The sequence below is a fragment of the Triturus cristatus genome, chromosome 2_1 (genome assembly GCF_964204655.1).
Source record: "Triturus cristatus chromosome 2_1, aTriCri1.1, whole genome shotgun sequence".
NCBI lineage: Eukaryota > Metazoa > Chordata > Amphibia > Caudata > Salamandridae > Triturus > Triturus cristatus.
This window is the reverse complement of record NC_140581.1, coordinates 882,086,525-882,107,578: the sequence shown is the minus strand read 5'-3', so window position 1 is coordinate 882,107,578 and position 21,054 is coordinate 882,086,525. Positions and strand designations below refer to the sequence as shown.

At 41.4% G+C, this 21,054-nt stretch overlaps 1 protein-coding gene across 1 annotated transcript in view; it reads left to right on the top strand.

The window, feature by feature from the left end:
- Positions 1–21,054, top strand: part of LOC146866029 (uncharacterized) — a 538,845-nt gene that overhangs the window by 95,544 nt on the left and 422,247 nt on the right. The gene's annotated exons all lie outside the window — the stretch shown is intronic.

Here is a 21,054-nt window from a genome sequence, read left to right as displayed (position 1 = left end):
TAGACCCCCATGACTTTATGTCTACACAAGCCATCTACCCCCAATTTGTGTCCTATTTTTCCCAACATCCTGGGGAGTCCAGAGGTACCTCGGGTTTGTGGATTTCCCTAGAAGGGACCCGGAAATTAGCCAAAATATATCAACATTTTTAGGTGTTTTTGGACAAATGGGGAAAAAAGGGATGCAGAAGAAAGTGTCTGTTTCTTTCCCTGCATATGGCATCAATAAAGGGTTTATGGTGCTAAAATCACCAGCTTTCAGGAACAGGCAGATTTGAATCAGAAAGCCAATTTATTTTTACAGAGTTTTGACATTTTCCTAGGAGATAGCCCACTTTTCCGATTTCTGTGCTTTCACTCTACTTTCAGCTCAGCTTGTGGTGGAAATGGTTCCCAGGTGGAAAGTGGTTCCCAGGAAGCTATGCAAAACTAGACATAATTCTGTAATTCAGCAAGGGGTCATTTGTGTAGATCCTTCAAGCTTTTCCTATCAAAATTAACAGTTGCAACTAAAAGAATATTGAAATTGAGCTGAAAAAAACCAACCATTTGTGTCTAAGTTTTCATCTGTAACTTCTTCTTACTATGACAGATTATCAAAAGCAGTATACCGTTACGTCTGCTGGACCGTTCTGGTTGCAGGGATATATAAGGCTTGCAGGTTCTCCGAAAACCCGAGGTGCCCAGAGCCAGCAACCGAGCTGCACCTTACAATGATTTTTATTGTGTACCGATTATACAGCAATTCATATGATAATTTATAAAGAATGGAAAAATGGTATGAAGAAAAACTCTGTAATTTTGAAATGTACACCAGATACTGAGTTTAGGAGCAGTGGTTGTTTGTACATCTCTGAATTTAAGAGTACCCTTACTGGCATGGGTATCTTCTAAAATGTCCTATGTGTTACACACTTGCTTACATTTAAAATGCACAAACATGGAGATATTCAATAGGTATTAACAAATGTTCTACTATTATGTTTTCCCACATGTCTTGTGATTAAAATGGTACCCCACTTGTGTGGTTGGACCTTGCACCTGTGACACAAAATACCCCTAAACATGAGCTAGGAGAAATAAAATTTCACCCAGTAGAATGTATGTTTTTTTACATAGGTGGCTAGCTGTGGATTTTAAGCCCCAGCTCGGCTGACACCCTGGGAAGCCTACCACACAAGCACATTTCTGAAAACTAGACATCCTGGTGAGTCCAGGGTGAAGTGACTTGCGTGACTCTAACCAGGTTACTTTCTCAGAATCCCATGCAAAGCTCAAACTTTGCCTAAAAAACACATTTTCCTTGCATTTCTGTGAGGAAAAATCCTGGAATCGGCAGACAGCCACAAGTTTTCAGCGTTCCCCCCAAGTCTCCGGAGAAAAACGGTGCCTCACTTGTGCAGGTGGGCCAGGTGCCTGTGAGGAGAGGGCCCAAAATGTATTGTGGAGACATTTGATTTGATTTGATTTGAAGAAGTGCTTGTAAAGCGCAACTGTCACTCCGCAAGGAGTATCCTGGCGCTGGATTGGCGGTGAGAATGAGCCCTATGAGAAATTAGATCAGAGCTAGACAGAATTCATCAGAGGCACTGAAAACCCAGGTTTTCAAAGCCTTTCTAAATACAGATTCAGTATTGCATAGCCTAAGATGGGAAGGCAGCAGATTCCAGGCTTTGGCACCCAGGTAAGCCACAGTCTTACCTCCTTTCAATTTGTATCTAAAGTTGGGGAGTTTAAGCCAATTTGCTGAGGAAGACCTAAGAGGTCTTATTGTAGTATATGGGACAAAACGTGCCGCCAGGTTTTTGGGTCCCACATTAAGCTTAGCTCTAAAATTGATCAAGAGAATCTTAAAAAGGATTCTCTTATGCACTGAGAGCCAATGCAGACTATTCAAAGCAGCAGAGGCTGAAGATCTTCTTGGAAGTTTAAGCACTAGTCGTGCTGCTGCATGCTGCACAACCTGTAATTTCTTTAAAATGGCTTTATTAACTCCTGCAAGGAGACCGTTACAATAATCTAGGCGCGAGAGTATCAAAGCCACAGCCACAGATTTCCTTGCTGCCAAAGGGAGAAATGTTTTTTTTTTTTTTAAAGATTTAACCAGGCTGAAGCAGGTTCCTGCCACTGCCTTACCATGAGGTAAGAAGGATAGTTAGCTGTCAAATTGTACCCCCAAGTTCTTAGCAACTTCTACCACATCTGGCGGAGTAGTCGCGCATTCAGGCCACCATTTTGAAGGCTGGAAGAGGACATCTTTCCCTATCGGGAGAATTTCTGTTTTGTCCGTGTTGCATTTTAGCTGATTATTCCTCATCCACCAAAGAACAGCAGTAGAACACTTTTAAAATTAGTCATTTAAAACATTAAAATGATCTATCACAAATAGACCTGATTTTACAATGGGGGCATCAGAGTTTTTGCTCCCGGGTTCGGTGGCATCTAGGGAAACCTACCAAACATGGAAACTTCTCAAAACTAGAAACTCAGGAGAGTCCAGGCTGGAGTGACTTGCATGGCTCTCGCAAGGTTTATTTATCCAGAATCACCTGCAAACATCAAATTTGCCTAAAAAACACATGTTCCTTGCATATCTGTAAGGAAAAGTCTTGGAATAGGCAGGCAGGCACAAATTTTGTGCCACCCAGTGATTACCAAAGTCTCCAGAGAAAAACGGTGCCTCACTTGTTTGGGTAGGCCAAGTGCCCGTGACACAAATGGTGCCAAACACAACGTAGATACATCATATTTTCCACTGAAAACTTATGTGTTTTTTGCAATGTGGGTAGGTGTGGATTTTGGGTCATGCTCAGCTGGCTCCAAGGGAAACCTACCAAACCAGCAAATTTTTGAAAAATAGATGCCTGAGGAAGTTCTGGGTGGGGTGACTTGCATGGCTCTCACCAGGTTTTTACTACCCGGAATCCCCTGCAAAGCACAAACTTTGCCTAAAAAACAAACACATTTTCCTTGCATTTCTGTAAGGAAAAATCCTGGAATCTGCAGGCCGCCACAAATTTCCTAACACCCAGCTTTCTCCCAAGTCTCCAAAGAAAAACTTATATGGGTAGTCCAAGTGCCTGCAACACGAAAGATTGCCAAACAAATGTTGACACGTTACATTTTTCCAATGAAAAACAATGTGTTTTTTGCAATGTGGGTAGCTGTGGATTTTGGGTCGCAGCTCAGCCGGTACCTAGGGAAACCTAGTAAACCAGCACATTTTAAGAAACTAGGAGAGTCCAAGGTAGGGTGACTTCCACCAGTTTTTACTCAGAATCCCATGCAAATCTCAAACCTTGCTTAACAAAAACACACTTTCCTTGGCTTTCTGTGTGAAAAAATTCTGAAATCTGCGAGCAGCTACAAAATTTCCAACCACAGAGCGTTCCCATAAGTTTGCCGAGAAAAACTGTGCCTTACTTGTGTGGTGGGCTAAGTGCCTGCAACAGGGTAGGGCCCAAAAGGTACTGTGGAGATATCAAAATTATCTATCACCAAATGACCCGGTTTTGTAAGTGGGGGCACCTGTGTTTTTGCTCCCGGTCTCGGTGGCCATTTAGAGAAGCCTACTAAACCCAAACATTTCTGAACAATAGACACCCGTCGGAGTTCAGGGATGTGTGGTTTGCATGAATACTCCATCATTTTCTTACTCAGAATCCAGGGCAAACCTCAAAATTAGCTAAAAAGCCACATTTCCTTCATATTTCTGTGTGGGAAAGTTGCAGGATCAGCGGGCCGGCACAAATTTCCTACCACCCACCGTTCCCCCAGGTCTCAGGCCTCCCGATAAATATGCTACCTCACTCGTTGGGGTGGGCCGAGTGCCCTCGACAGGGAAGGGTCCAACACATATTGTGGTGATAATGATAACTGGTAGGTGTACTAATTAGTCATGTGGTCGGCAACCATGTAGTAAAACCCATCAAACCCATACATTTCTAAAACGTAGACATCAAGGGGAGTCCAGGGAGGTGTTGCTTGTGTGGATCCCACAACGTTTTATTACCCAGAATACCCTACAAATGTGAACCATTAAATAAAAATCACATTTTCCTTGCATTTCTGTGAAGTAGACTACGGGGTTGTTCAGGGATCCACAAACTTCCTACCACCTTATGTTCCCCAACTAGTCCTGATAAAAACACTAACCCACTGGTGTGCCTGGTCCTAGTGTCCATGACAGGAATGGATCACATGAGGGTCAACTGTAGGCCTTGCATGAGGACTACTGTTGACCCTGGTGTGATCCTTTCCCGATGCACAATTAATCAACTGATGCCTTACCAACCACTTTAGCAACCACCAGCTCCTCGAAGCCACGCAATCCAGATTCAGGCCCACCCACAGTACAGAAACAGCACTCATCACCACAACAGTTATATACAAGTGATACAACACAAGCTGTCAGACTGGCATCTTGCGGCTCAGAAGCCTGCAAACTTATCTGTGGGTGCCTCAAGGATCATCCTTTAGCCCCACCTTCTTCAACGCATAAATGATCCCTCTCGCCAACGTCATCCTCTCACTGGACAACAGCATTATCTCGTATGCCAATGACAAGATACTCATACTCAGGCAAGACCTGTACCCCAAGTAGCGGGTTGACAACTTGCACGACTGAAGTTGCTAACATGATGAAAGTAAACTGTCAAACTCAACACCGACAAGACAGACGTTAAGACCATTAGCCAAATCACCTCGCCATGGGATTCCATCTGGTGGCAAGTTAAAGCTGTCATTGCATTCTGCTTCCACACCCGGAAGATGCTAAGCAAAATCTTCAAATGCCTGCCAAACAACATCAGAAAAGCAGTCACTTGCGTCATAGTTACTAGCAAGTTGGACTACGGGAACACCCTCCATGCAGGAATCACCAAGCAACTCACCAGAAGACTGCAAACCATCCATGACTCAGCTTCCAGGCTCATCCTTAAGCTTACACACAGAGCCCACATGACATCACACCTCAGGAATCTCCACTGACTCCTGATACACAAAGGAACTCATTTTAAACTCCTCACACACACATTCAAGGACCTACAAAACTTAATCCACCCACCTGAACAGTCGCATCTCATTCCAGCAAGCACCCAGGCACCTCTTCTCTGCAGGGCCCCTACCCGCACACATCTTAATCATACACAGAACCAGATCAGGAGAGAGGGCTTTCTCTTACATCACTCAGCACTCCTAAAGTATGGAATGAGCTCATATGCCACACTCAAGCCTTCCCCTCTTCAGGTCTAATACCTGGCTTTTCAATTAACCTACTAGGCAGTGCTAGGCACACAAACCTGCTCAGTACCAGGATATTGTCCTGGGTGATAGTGGGTTTCACAGACACACAAAACATAATGTAATCCTTCCTCCCAGTGGTACTGGTGGAGCTTGGGAATGAGCCCCCAATGGAAACAGCAGGATATGTTTGTGAGGAAAGAAGAAAAGAACATGATTCTGCATAGGTAATCAGGCACATTGCGTTTCTGGTTCTATCGAACCACTGGAACATTTTTTGGGCAATTCTGTGTCCCTGTGACATACACATTATATACATAATTAATGTTTATAGTACTTTGCATTACTTAATCCACCACAAGCACCTGCATAGTTATAAAGATATTTTGTGCTCAAAGGGATGAAAAAGAAAAGAAGAAACAGTTCTTTCCTGGATGACATTTTCTTTCACCAGAAAAAGTGTGTTTAAAACATGACTAGACTGCAAAGTTTTATACATTATGTACATTGCCATCAAAAACTTTAAGGCTTTAAATTTACACTGCACAATTTATTTTACTATATTATGCAGGATGAATAGAGCTAACGATTATTCCAGTGTCCCTACTCTTTCTGTTCTCCTGAGTCCTGCCGTGAGTCCCACTGCCAACACCACACTAATTCATTACCAGTTCAACAAATATTATTCCTGGGTCAGGGAGCAAGTGAGTGTTAGATATGGTTAAAGGTTTAAGTCAGGGATTAGGCTAGGTTTAGGTAGGTTAGGTGGTTAATGGGAAGTAAAAGACTAAACAGTGTAATGACATATGAGGAAGAAACTTAAGAAGATATTGAGAGAGAATTTGGAGCACGCAGTGGGACTATATGGGAAGTGGTAGGTATCGGTATGTAGTAGGCAGTGGGCAATGGGCAAGAGCAACATGAGCACACCTCTTCTCCATCCCTTAATTTAAATGGCTGAAGGGCAGAGACAGAAACATAAGAGGCTGAATAACTGAAAAAGGATTGGGGTCTGGCTTATGAATGAGCAAGGAAGGAAAGCAATACCTTAACAAAACACCAGCCAACACAGCAATTATTGTGAATAGAGTGGGAGAATTATTGGGAAGGGAGTGGGACTCTGACTTACCGGTCATACTAATAGTAATTGCTACTCCTCCTCACAAGGTTCCTCATGGCCCTCCCCCTCAGTATCTGCCCTGGCCGGTTCTAGAAAACACTGCATTTATTTTGTAATGTCACTTCCAGCGGCAGTATTTTGTACAAGGAGGTGTTCCTCAAAGGAGGAAAGCAGAAGACACTGATTATTAGTGTGCAATAATATTAAAGTGCATGTAACAAGAATGTATAGGAAAACGAAAGTATTACTTAAGTAACCAAGCCACTTCCCTCCCTTTAACCTCCATCCTTAAAAATGTTCCCTGCTGTACAAATTACTTATTATAACTAATGATGTTGTTTGTCCGCTTCCTTTCCTGAATTTCAGTATTGTCACTCTAAAGCAATCCGTAATTAAAGTCACCAACATTACTCTGCACCTCACAGTGACAGGAAAGTTATGAAGCAACCACACCACCATTTAGATCTTGCCTTTGTCCTCCCCGCTTCCTGCCCATCAGCAAAAGCCTAAATTTAAATGTCTCCAAACCTGCTTTCTGACATCCCAGGTCAAAGTGGATTTCTGGAACAGATTTCTTTAAATCCCAATACCCAACACTATGACTTGACATCAAATACACTCCCAGTTCTTTTGACATCCTCCCTAACGTTCCACACTGGTCTCAGTCTGGAACAAGCATGCCCCACTCCCTAACTATAAACAAGTCAAAGGATATGTATCTTGGTCTGTATATGACAAAACAAAGGGAGGACTGAATATACCTCTATCTATCTATCTATCTATCTATCTATCTATCTATCTATCTATCTATCTATCTATCTATCTATCTATCTATCTATCTATCTATCTATCTATCTATCTATCTATCTATCTATCTATCTATCTATCTATCTATCTATCTATCTATCTATCTATCTATCTATCTATCTATCTATCTATCTATCTATCTATCTATCTGTTTTTTCTCACAATTAACAAGTCCAAGACGCATACTCAGTATCTAGTGCTCATTGCACACAGAATTGCTAAAAGCATTTTCTACACATTCACAATTTGCGAACATCACCCAGACACATGCTGACGACACCATAATCCGGAAATACATTGTTCCACTAGTGTTCGTTCTGAAGAACAGGAGCTTGCAGTGATGATCTGTGTGAACTCCCATCTACTTTTCGTTTGCTGAATGGATACTTAGGAAGAGCAAACACAGTACTCCTCAAAAAGCGGGAACACAAGTTCTCAGATGGTGAGATAGCTAAATTGATGGAGAAATATGTTGCCAACAGTGCCCAACTTTTTGGCAAAGCCTCCTTAGGAGTGCCTGAAGCCACACAAAAGAGGATTTGGAGCCAAATCCAAGAAAGGATCAGTGTTGTGAACATTGCAACTCGCTGTATTCCTGAATAGATGATGCCATAGAAAGCACCCTTGCAATGGAAGCTATGCCTGGCCTAACTAATATTGATACATAAGAACTTCCTCAGCACAACAGAAGACAGGTTAGTGCTTTTAGTGTAGTTTTAGAATTTACACAAAATAAATACTGGAGCTTAAAATATTTTATCCTAAATGTAATTAAACTGGGTATCAATAGATAACATGTATTTTGTGCTCATGTAACTGCTCAGTCCATTATCATTTGTTATGTCCAATAAATTGCATTATGGGAGCTGCAGTCCAGTGAAAGTCTTGGCGAATTTATATGTTCAAAAATACATATTTAAATATTGTGTTAAAGTGTAATAACTAAATACAATTATGTTAATCACATGTATCATGAATCTGCAAAGAAAATAAATAGTGTATTATAGATATTGGAGGCTTACACTCCAACATTAGCCACCATTTAAAATTGCATGTATTTTAATTCAATTTATAAAACGTTTTATCTACAGAGATAGAAGTCAACATTACAGAGGAACATGCTGCACACAATGTGGAAGATGTAGTCACTAAGGAGTCTAAGAACAATGATATGCATCAAGCATTGGACATCCCACCAACACCAATATCATCAAAAACAACTTTGCCTATAAGAAAAGACACCTACATCTAGTAGAAATGTCCAGGCAACTACACAACGTAGATCAAACACTTTTATCCAGAGACTCAGGAGTCAAGGATTCTTACCATTCCTACCACAGTTCAGTGGCGTCACTAGGGGGGTGCGGGGGGTGCGGACCGCACCGGGTGACACCAGCACACGGGGGTGACACCAACCTCGTTACGTTGTGTTGGCCGCTGGCCAAACTTTGCAGCCTCGCCTCTGCCTCCAGTCCTTTCAATATCACCTTCTGGGTCGCTCCAATGTGGACTTCCTCTCTCACGCTCCGGTGGACTCTTGGCCTGGTAGGGGGGTACTGTAAGCCAGAAAAAGGCCTTGGGGGCTTGTGGCGGGAGCCCCTGGGGCACCAAGGAGTCCTGCTTCCTGGTCTCTTCCTCTGTTGCCGGTGTAATACTTCCGGTGCAAGGGGGAGGAGGGACTTTAAATTCTGATGGCGCGGAACTACGGAGTGGAACTCGGCTGTAAGCAATAGTGCAGAGGAGGACAACACGGAGGACACGGTAGCGGACGCTACGGAGGAGAAAGCGGTGGGAGAGCAACCAGCGCGACCAGAGGCCGGCGGATCCAGAAGGGACACCCTGACCAAGGACGTGGATGAACGGGAGGTTTGCAGGAGCCAGGATGACCACCGGGAAGGCGTGCCGGACGAGGTGACCGTGGCTCTGTCACAGAGGAGGTCCATGGGGTAAGTCGTGAGAGGGGTGACACCATGAGTTACCCGCACTGGGTGACACCAACCCTAGTGACGCCCCTGCCACAGTTGCCATCCAGACCTGCAGATACAGGCACCATACAATCTAGATCAGAATTTATGAAATTTGAAAAATCAATGTTAGATATTCAAAGAACACCATTGGATGCCAATGACTTGCTTTGAAAAAGCATGGATGAAGGCATGTCTGCTATGATTAATAATTTTGACAATTGGAATTAATCAATTAAGTTGTTACGAGATTCTATTGTTGAGGAGATACAGCATCAAAATAGAAGAGATCAATACGTTGTATTTAAGATGCAACATTTTGGAAATAGCACAAATAAGGGCCTCATTACGATGTCGGTCGGAAAGCAATCTGATCGACTCCTTGCGGAATCGTTTCAGAGCAACTCGGGTCCGGCAAGTCCGACCGACTGATTACGATGTTTTCTAACACCGTTCGGTCGGACTCCCATTGACTTCAATGGGAGCCTGTGTTCCGACCGACAACACAGGCTCCCATTGCAAAAAGGAGTGGTTGCAGAGAACCTTACATCCTGCGGAAGGCACCCCCATAGTGCCTGCCACAATGTGCATGGTTGTAAAGAGGGGTTCCATGGGTACCCCCACGGGCCCCAATCATAGTCCTCCAGGTGAAAGGGAAACTGCTACGGGCCCCCAAAGTCAGTTTCCAACAGCCATTCCATGTCGGACAGACCGATTCAGAAAGACTGTCCGAATCCAACATCGTAATACGTCGGTCAGGAAAGTGGTCCATAGAGATGTTCGATTCAGCTCCGACCAACTCGGAGTCTCCAAATGCCGGTCGGAACCGAGTCGGAAAGACCGAATGGTTAACTTCTATCATAATCAGTCGGTCGTAAATGTTTCCGAGTCGGTCAGAAACATGGGTTCCGACACGGGTTAGGAAAATCCGAATCCCGTACAAAGCCTTGCTGAATGACATTGTATTGAGGCCCTAAATTGGCAACTGCAACAGGGATACTTTGTTGATGCACAATACATATCCAGCAAGAAATGTCCCACTGTTGCAAGGATGTTTAGAACTGATTAAAATCATGTCTTGAATTTTTGCAAACTACCCTAGCACATTATAGTGGTAGGGCTTCCCCTGCTATAGAGGAGGCACAGTATCTTGTCTGTCTCTGATGCTATACGATCTAGGAATACACGCAGTCAGGCTGCTGATTTAGAGGTGAATATGTTGGTGACTGACCTAGAGAGGCCTAATTCCAGCAAACAAACAAAGATACATTGAATGTATGTTTTGTGAAATCCAAAAGAGAAAATTATTTTGTTAGAGTAATCTGTATTTAAAAATGTTGTGAAAAAAAATAAGCACCCCTTGCAACTCTTCAATATTTGTGTAAAGAAACATAGAAGTTATTTGAACTTCACTTACCTTAGAAATAATTCTTTGTAAGATGACTGTTTCGGTCCCTTCCATCTGCTGCTCTGCTGGCATATTGGGGTGTGTTCAGGAGGTGGTCTTCCCATTCAGCAGAACTGTCCTCCTCAGGTTGCATTGGACGTATCTTACATGTTGCTACATTGTGTAGCATAGCACACACTGCCACAATTTTGCATGTCACTGGAGGTGAATAATGACAGGCACCCCCAATATTTTGAAGGAATCAAACATTGATTAAAGCAGGCCAAAATTGTGCTCTATAACTACTCTTATCTGCTTGTGGGCAATATTATAACAGTGTTCCTTGGTTGTACTTGCATTGAGGTATGTGAACAAAATCTATGAGTATAATGCATACGCACTGTCACCTAACACAAATAGAAAATATAATTAAAAACACTCCTACATAATACGGAATTATTACATATAAACGTAAAATGTAGAACTAGCAAAACGATATTAAACACCAAAGTCTCCTTGTGCAAGCAGGTTGAGTAAAGCAAAGTGCCGAAATGTATAGGTTTCATGGGGGGAACCTGTAAATTCAAGGTCGGTAAATAAACAACCAGAATTGCAAATTAGATGCATGTTTAGGGTTTGCTGGCTTTTCCGATTCAGGACAAAAACACTAGGAGGGCAAATTAAGACATATGTCCCATCATCACCACCTATATATAACATGTGGGAAATGTGCCACACACCAAAAAATTGTTTCATTCAAGTCGTGTTATGAGCTGGGAAAAATATATCTTTGAATGTTTAGCAACATAGCATCTAAAAAATTGTGAAAAGAATTCTAAGGAGGACTTTGGGAAACCCTCCTGCTGTGGCAGCAAACCCATGATAGCTTCCTGAAGCTATAAGGTGTAGGCTGCAAAGTACCTGCTAGTGGGTTGGAATAGAAACACTCGTGTTTACTCGTCCTATACAACACAGGGTCTAACTCAGCTATTAAATCCAAAATAGCAGTGGTGCGGAGCCTATACTTGCAGTACATCACCTCCTCAGTCTGCTGAGATAAAGTCACCCTGACTTTCTCCTGTGGTGGTGTGGTGCAGACAGCCTCATCCTCCTCGGCATAGCATACAGATTAGCCACTGTGGAAAGAAATCTAAAGATTCCACCCCTTTTGTAGTTTTCACCTGATTACCACTTATTCCCAATTGATGTTAATTGATGAGTGCTAAAACCTGTTTTAGCGACAGTTTACAATTAGCAAATCAATTGTACATTCCAAAATAAGGAACAGAAATTGGTAATCAGAGATAGGTAATCGCGAATTCCAGTCACAAAAAATACCAAGTTGGTGAAATTTGATTTGAATCGATATTTGTTTGATTGGAGTAGAAAAAAACACTTTGATTCATTCCAAACTTACCTTTTAACAGTTGTTAACGTATTTGGGATAAATTACCGAATCACAAATGGTTTGGACATCTGGCTGTAAACTCTGAGTGCACAAATTGGAATTTTGTTCTGCAGGCAAAAAAGGGGAATATGGCCCAAATCCACCTGTGCATGTTCACCCACCCTCACACACACATTTCAAACACACTCACATACAAATATAAAATATATTTTACACAAATAGATATAAAATCATTTAAACTTACCCGCGATGTAAATAATGCCTCCTGCACAGTAATAATTATAACATTGAATATTTATAAACATCACTTATCTGTCTCCATCAGCTTGATGCTGAGCTGAATGAGAAGGTACTGCTTGGCATCTCCCCAGCAATGCAATACCTGACAATGGGTGCAGTAGGAGACCCCAGTAAGGGTAGACCCTGCCCTCTGCCCAGGGCAGGGTCTGCTTCAACTGGCTATACTTCTTGCTGAGCCTGCTGCTTGCTGGAAATATGAAGGGTGTGTGGTGCTGTGCAATAAAGACCAAGCAAGGCAAGTCACCAAATACTTCGAAAAATGTTGTGCACATCTGTGGCCCGCTTGCTCAGATGTCAGGGGATTTCAGCCATCTCTTCCTGTAGCCTACTGTCTACCTCTGCCATAACTGTGGGTAGTGGTAACAAAACAAAAACAAACAGGGGGGAAAGAAGAATAAAAGCAAAGTGGCACGAAAAGGAGACAAAAAGGTGAATAGAAAGTTGTAGGAGAGATGGGCTGGAATTGGGTGAAGGGGCTCAGATGCGTTATGGAACACAGCTAGGAAGAAGCAGGCTAGTGTTAGAGTGCCACTTCCTCATAGAAATGGCCGCATGCATGCATCATGCTTCATGCTGTGTTGAACTATTTTTTTGTTACATGAAATGTGTATTTTTGTCATTTTTTACGAGAGGCAGGAAAACGCATTTCCCATAATTTTTCCATATTTTTTCACAATTTTGTGGAATTGTGCTAGAGATAGCCACGCACATTTTTGTACACCCCCAGTCTCCACCTATTAAATATTGTAGAAAGGCAATAGATTACAATAGTGCTGTAAGGTTTTTTTGACTATAGAAGTAGCAATAAAACCTATCTGCACTGATTCAGATAGTGGCTCAAGACTAATGTCAATGGCCAACCAGTTAGATCATTTATTAACCTAATAACATACTCCTTCTTTCTGCCTAATCGTTAATTTGTGATAAAACACCCTGATGGGGGAGGTCGTGAAATGTATCAACAGAGGGTAAACTTGCAGTAACAATTTAGGTTCTGGCTTGTTAGCAGAGGTAAGACAGGCTCTAATATGCAGAAATGCAAAACACCCCACTGTGTAGCAACTCAGTAGCAATAGCAGTGTTCATATAATTGGTGTGAGACTTCATGATCAGAATTGGCCCATACTGTGTTAGCAAGTATTTTAAAAACCTCAGGTAGTAAAGGAGTATTCCATAAAGGTTGATATCCATGGAATGTTCAAATTTTCAAATACTTGCAGTTATGTTGCCATTTAAATATAATATTATTGAATACCTTAAACTTTGTATGATTGGGGTATCACTCAGTTTTAGCTAAATTAAATAAGTGGAATGGAGGTAAGGTGAAAACATAAACCTTCGTATATGAGAATGAATTAGAAATATCTTCTAAAAAAGAAGATACATTAATTTGGCTGATGCCACCAGAAATAAAAAAGAGGTTAGGGAGAGCCCAGTCTCCTCTGGTCAGAGGTAATTGAAGAAAACAAAAAGCACATCTGGGTTGCTTATGGCCCCAAATAAATACAAAAACTGTAGCATCTAACTTTAAACAAAACACTATTTGTGCAGATAGACTGTGGGTGATAGAAATATGTACAACAGTTTGGGTAGCAAAATCATTCTAATTAGTTTAGCCCATCCAACAAGTTTGATCGAGAGATGCTGTTGTCTGTTAAGTAACCATGAGGTGTCTTTCATACCAGATGTATAGTTTTTTGGGGTCGAAGATTGCTATAGGTTAACTATAGGTTAACTATTGAATAGCTTTAGTGGTAATGATCTAGTTTGGGATCTGATGTAGGCTAGCTGGCCATATGTTTTATTATGTAGAAGGTTCTGCATTTGGATGTATAAGGAATGCTTGTACGGAAGGGCAGCTAATTGACTTTGTTTATGCCCTAAAGCTTTGTTTATGTTTTCGAGTGGTGTATTGTATGTTTCAACATTAGCAGTTTTCATTGTATCCCTGATTATGTTATCTCGATCAGACTGATTATTGTACTCTAGGAATGGCTTTATATAAGTCCTAATTTGTTTAATATATGTGTCATCTTTTAACAGAAGCCAATAGAATGTCCAGTGTGTTTTATCCTCTTTTTCTGTGATTAATTTTAAATCTATGTTTTCCGAGGCATGATCCAAGGCCCATATTGTATGTTACTTTAATATTGAGCCATCTAATAAATTACAGCTGATCAAAAAGTAATTAGTCATAGAATACTGTTGAAAGAATTGACAATAAAAGGAAAATACGTAACCCTTTGGTTAACTCAGTCTCTAAGGGTCAGCAGTATCTAATGTTTCAGTCATTATGTTATGGAAATTGCATTTCTAACTTGTGACATATGTACACACCACTTGGTATTAATGGTATACATTGTAGAAATAAAATCTCTGTATATATAAAGCTACCGGTAACTGTTAAGACATTCTCTTTCATCTGAATAAGTAGCACGGTATATTTACATTAGAGTTTTGTATAGAGAAGAGATGTAATTTAAAATTACCAACCTTTATTGTAATAATGATACAGGGGCCTTGGGTGTCTATGGTGGTGCTGAGTAAAATATTAAGAGAGAAATTGAATAACAATATGGCAGAGCCTTCAAAGAGGCCTTTTTTGAGGTGGTATAAAATGGTTTGGTTCCTAATCATGAATAGATATAGCACTCTTGGTAGGTAAGTATTGTTTCCTGAACACAAGCTCTATTGGGTTTGAAATCCAGAGTCTCTTACTTAACTTTATTTTGTCAGGTACATGTATTTAGGCCTTTAACATATAATGAAAGAATTCCCCAAAATTAGACATATGATAATACTATAAATATTTGTAGAATAATCTTTTGTGACTTCTGTTTTAAGAGTGCAGCTTCTCTTTTTTTCTGCTTAAGTCTCTCAACCCCCCCTTCTCCCATCTGTGACCCAATCCTTATGTACGACTAGATCTTGGTCCTGATATCAAGATAGTCCTGGTGCACGCCCAATTCCATCTTCTTTGTGGGAATGCAAGGTTGCATTTCTGGAAGTGGCTTTGCTACATCTAGCACTTTCTTTTGGTAATTGACTAGAAAATTAAAAACATCTTCTGGTTCATATAATATATATATGCCCCTTCATCATCCAATTTTCAGGCTTGTGACGGTAAAAAATGATGATTTCAAAGTTGCCGGTTCTCATTTCCCCGGGTCTCTCTGCAGTGTTAAATATAAAGTGCTGAAAAATGCAGAAAGTGTATCCAATGCTTGTTTTAATCTATTTTTTGACACAGGATTTGGTCAAGATTTTTTTCTTGATAAGATAATCTTAAAAATATACTATCAAAGTTCCAGATGGAGCCCATTGTCTAGGGATTGCATATGGTATCTTATGAGCTCGGCAATTGATGGTAAGTCTGGGGCACTCATCTTTTTCTTATGCTAGTGTCTGCGATCTTAATGTAACCTCTATCAGTATTTAGCTTGAGTTGCCTTTGGCAGATATGGCATCTTGGTCTGTGTATTTATTAGTCACATTAGTCACATACTCAATTTTATATGCTTTCTTAAATCCCTCCAATCTGGATGTTTTATGCGGATTGACTGTTGGTTTTTAACTTTCAAGGTATTCTAAGCTGCTAGCACAGATTGAGTCAAGGGGGAGATATAGTGGTTGAAATCTACAACATTCTTGTAAGACATAAGTGGTTTATTTGGGAGGGTGCTAAGAAATAAGCATTAGACCTTGGATATTGACAGCAACGCTCTTAGGTCATCTACGGGGTAAACTCTTGTCTTCATCCTCCTTCATATGACCTTCTAATTAGTTCTAAGGACACCACACCTCAGTTTATGATTTGATTGATTACAGTGTTGAAACTAGTTAATTGTGTAAGCTGATAAATCTTGGCTCTGCATACCGATTAGTCACTTGATCAGTTATCAGGTTATCTGTTCATTCACTCTTGTTTATGGATGAATCTAAACTTGTCAAGTTTGACTTCTGGTTCGCATTATACACAGATCAGACCCCCTTCACACACCGGGGAAAGATTTGCTTGTGTCATGCTTTTCTTAGGTTTCGCTATATTGCAGACATTGTTCTCTTCTTGCTCTTTTGCTCATCGGAATCCTGTGTGACCTGACAATATTACACTTGAGTTTAATCTCTGTCACTGGCATCCCCTTTTAAAAGTTACATTTTCTTCTATAAGACCACCTGCCAGAGGCCTTTCCCGCTACTGTGATCTTCTTCTGAGGAGTTTTGCATGTTACTGCTTTTTGATGCTTTTTCCTTTGTCATTCATAATGTAAATTCCACAACCCCCAAACATTGTATAGCTTTATATTCTGAACTTTTCTTGCTTCGCTCACTGGGAGTTAATCCTCGATCTTCCCTCCTCATCTTCTATGATAATTTTCCTTCCTCTCCCGAGTTACAGTTCTGGTGCAATATCAGGAAAATCCATTGGATGCTTTTTTGTTATTAAAAAGGGTCCCTTTTAATTGCTTTATTTTTGCATTTAGCTATTTTTCAAAATATTGCATAATTGTCTCTTAACAAAATGTTCTAATGTTATTTATATATGCTTCAGGATGAATGCGGCTAAGCTTTAATAATGCATTCATATTTTTAATCATTTGGTGGCTACAATTTAATTCCATGGGTTTTGCCTATTCGAATACCTGGGGAACTCTCCCATCACCTCCACAGTTCCTCTCTAGCTACTAGGCCAATCATCAGCAAGAAATCAGATCAAGCTCACGCAAAATTGATATTATATAGGTATAGGTATATTTCTGTACAGGGTGCAATCTGATATTGAGTGCTCACTTTTAATCCCCTGCTTCTGCTCCTGAGACACAAACACACTCATTCGGCCTGGTATCTTTTGAAAGTTATCTCATTAGGTAAAAATTGTGCAATAAAGATAATTGCTCTTAGGCTCTGATTCTGAATTTGTAGGAGTACTGGTGCTTTTTATCACTTCAGGTAAATAATGATACCCTGCGGTACGTTATTTATCTTGTATGATAAATAGCACTTGTTACAATATTCTGGGGAATAACATGTGGATTTTGATGCTTCTGGACCTCAATCAATATGGCACAGTAAATACCATGCACTTTATCCTAGTTAAATTCTGGCAGGTTTGACCTGCTGAAATGTAATGATGGGTGAGACATTTAGCACACCCAGTAATTAATGGAATTAAAATTGCCTCCCAACTGTGCAAAGATGCTAAGGGGGATTTATACAGCCATCAGAAAATACTGACCCATGCATAATAAGATCATAAGTGGCGGAGCTCTTTTTTCCTTGGTGTCCCTTTTGGCTGTCTCAGCTTGCTGCTCACACTCATTCCTCTTCTGTCATCGGGTAGCATGCTCGGTGTACTGTCTATATCTCTATATCACTGTACGCAGGTGTATGCTGTTGCACTGCTATTGTCTTATGCTGCTGATATCAAAATCTTCCTTTTCCTTGTGGGTAAGCACACTTCTTTCCAGCTTCATACACCTTAATTACTACATGCAAAGGGAACCATTTTAATAGATGGAACACTTCTGGTACCTCAAGTGGGAGCAGCTTCTTGGCTGCATTTATGACAGCCATCTAACCACTAGAGATACAAATTCCCACTTATGCTGATTGCATTCAACTGATATTTTGGTTGACCATCCAACCCGAGTAAGGTCCAGAAGCCATAAAATCCATCTTGGATGAAATTCAAGAATGAATAAACATAAATTAGTCCCTTTCTATCTGTCACTTATTATGTCACTATAGGGCCTATATGACTATACAACTATACGACTTAAATCTTATTTTCAGGACCAACCCCTAAATGAACAGGATGACTCTGGATTGAGGAATCCCTCGTCTTTCACACCACACAATAGTATGGTTCCAGTAGAAGTACTAGCCTTTGAACAGGCAGTTCTAAAGGAATTAGCCCTTCCACACAGGCAGACACCTTTTCATAACCTCTCCAACTTAGAGGCTATGACATTAAGGAACCTCTCGGAAGATGTTACCATTACAATCAAACAGGCAGACAAGGGTGGGGCTACTGTAGTCCAGTCCACTGTGGACTATGACACAGAATGCAATCGTCAACTCTCCAACGACAAGTACTACACCCCTATTACGGTTGATCCCACCCCACGCTTGACTACTACCATTTCTAAATTGGTACACGAGGCAGAGTCCAATTGTTGGATAACCCGCAAGGAAGCTGACTTTCTGATCACTAAGGAACCGAGGGTACCATATTTTTACACCCTACCTAAAATACACAAGGGTACCACCCCGGTTCCTGGTCGACCAATCGTTTCCGGGATTGGCTCCATACTTGAGCCACTCTCTAAGTTTTGTGACCACTTCCTGCAACCAATAGTGAGAGACACACCCTCTTTTGTGAGAGATACCACTGACATCCTTAGGATTATTGAAGAAACACCTAATACAGAAGAGATTGACCTCCTCGTCACTCTTGACGTGGAGGCTCTCTACACGAATATTCCCCAGAGAGCGACCTTGTCAGTTGTTGAAACCGTGTTGAAAGCATTGAAGTGGTCTTCAACTACTCCAGTTTCTTTTATAATGGAGTGTGCTACCCTAGCTTTGACTGAGAACAATTCAAACAGCAGCTCTATCATCAAAGCCAGGGTTCGTCTATGGGGAGTATCTTCGTTCCTAGCCTAGAGTGCCTCTATATGGCAGCCTTTGAAAAGGACATTGTCCAGAACATTGCCAATCGATACTACAACAATCTTAAATTATGGAAACGCTTTATTGATGATATCCTTATTTTCTGGCATGGGGCACGTTCCACCTGCGAGGAGTTCGTTAGATGAATCAATGACCAAAACGACTACCTAAATTTTTCCCGCACCATTTCAGATAGTACTATACCATTCCTTGATCTGAAGATCACACTTACTGAGGGCTCACTCAACACCACCCTGTACAAAAAGCCCACTGACCACAATAGCCTACTTCTATACAAAACCCATCACCCCAAATCATTAAGAGACAACTTACCCTTTGGTCAATTTTTGCGTATCAGACGCAACTGTAAACTCGTGACCGATTACAGAACAGAAGCCAGCGCTCTGGCGTCTAACCTCAGGGTGAGAGGCTACCCAGAGAAACAAGTGAGGGACTCTATGAAAAGAGCGAGGAACAACCCAAGAGAGACACTACTCGAGGTACACCGGAAACCGATCACTGAGACTTTCACTTGCGTTACATCCTTTACCCCAGATTCAGCCAGAATTAAGAAAATCATCTTGAAACACTGGAATATATTGGACATAGGCAACCTACAAATACCAAAACCCAGGTTTGCATATAAGAGAACACGCAACCTGAAAGATGTCTTGATACATACAAGACCTAGAAAAAATACAACTAACACACAGAAGACTCTGTGGGGTCTCCTGTCAGTAACTGGACACTATCCCTGTGGTTCCTGCACAGTTTGCCCACTACTACATCCAAAGAAATTTCTCTACTGACCAATTTCAAATGGATCCTGAAAAAACACACTAGTTGTAACACCAGACAATGCATTTACATGATCACCTGCCCTTGCGGCTTGAAATATATAGGGATGACCATGCGTACTGTGAAGATTAGGATAACCGAACACAAGAGCAATATTCGGTGCCAAAGGGTTACCACTAAGCTATATACACACTTCAATGAAGCACAACACCCCCAGATTCACTACGCTGGATTGTGCTGGAGGCCCACCCACAGATTTCCAAAAGCGCACTGTTCAAGATCGAACAGAGATGGGTTCACAGACTCTCTACACATACTGCTGGGCTTAATGACGATATACCATGGGGTGCACACACCTAGATTATGTCAACATTTTCAACTGTGTGCTCTTGTCATGAGCTAATACATCTACTGCACCATTCATATTCAGGGTGCGCTTATTATTGGTCTACACACCATTGTGTTATTTAGTTCCACCTCGATTTAACACATTTACCTGCACATGTATACATTTTACCAATACACTCATGTGCAACTGTACTCCAGTCATAACGTATGAGACATCCCTGGGCCATAAAAGCCCCCTGTGTTTTCATCTCATAAACACACACTTCCTAGCACATTACGATCACTATTTAGCCTCACAAACAATGGAGGTTTTATATACGATGCACTTCTTGGTTGACACAAGGGCTATACCACTGCTCTGTAAATACCAATACCGTTTTACCATCTTCAGCACTCTGTCATAACTCTCTAAATTTTACACTTCAATATTGATTGAGAAGTGCAGTTTACAATACACATCTATAATTATAGACAACACATACTTGTGAAACTGGCCTTCCGGTACGCTCAAATATGGCCGCTGTGTTTACTATGTCCTTGCTCTGATTATATACACAGAGCTTGGAGTCACGCGATATTTGGTGCCCCCACGTGACTCCCCCAACATCGTCAGGCTGGTGTTTCATGTACGCTGCTCGCCGGTGACCATTTACCATTCCGGTTCGGGTGGCAGGGTAGGTCGTGGGCTTGACGCGTTCTGAAACGCTGGTGAGTACTCAGCCATCATCCCCGATTTTTGACACAGAGGTTTTACTGGACTGCCGTTGAAGGTGAGTGCTCTGCGTATGGAATGGAGTGATCGGACTTTTGGTTGTATCCTGACCCCATGTGTTGCTTTAATCCCACGTTTTACTTTGGGTTTCCCAGCTGCCTAATCCTTCCTACTTCAAGTGCTCTTTGGATGGTCATACCATTTGGGTATACAATTGTTTTGGTATATATGGTGCTTATGAAGAATCACTAACGTGGGCAACTGAAACTGAATCAGATTATTCACTGTGGTTAACAAA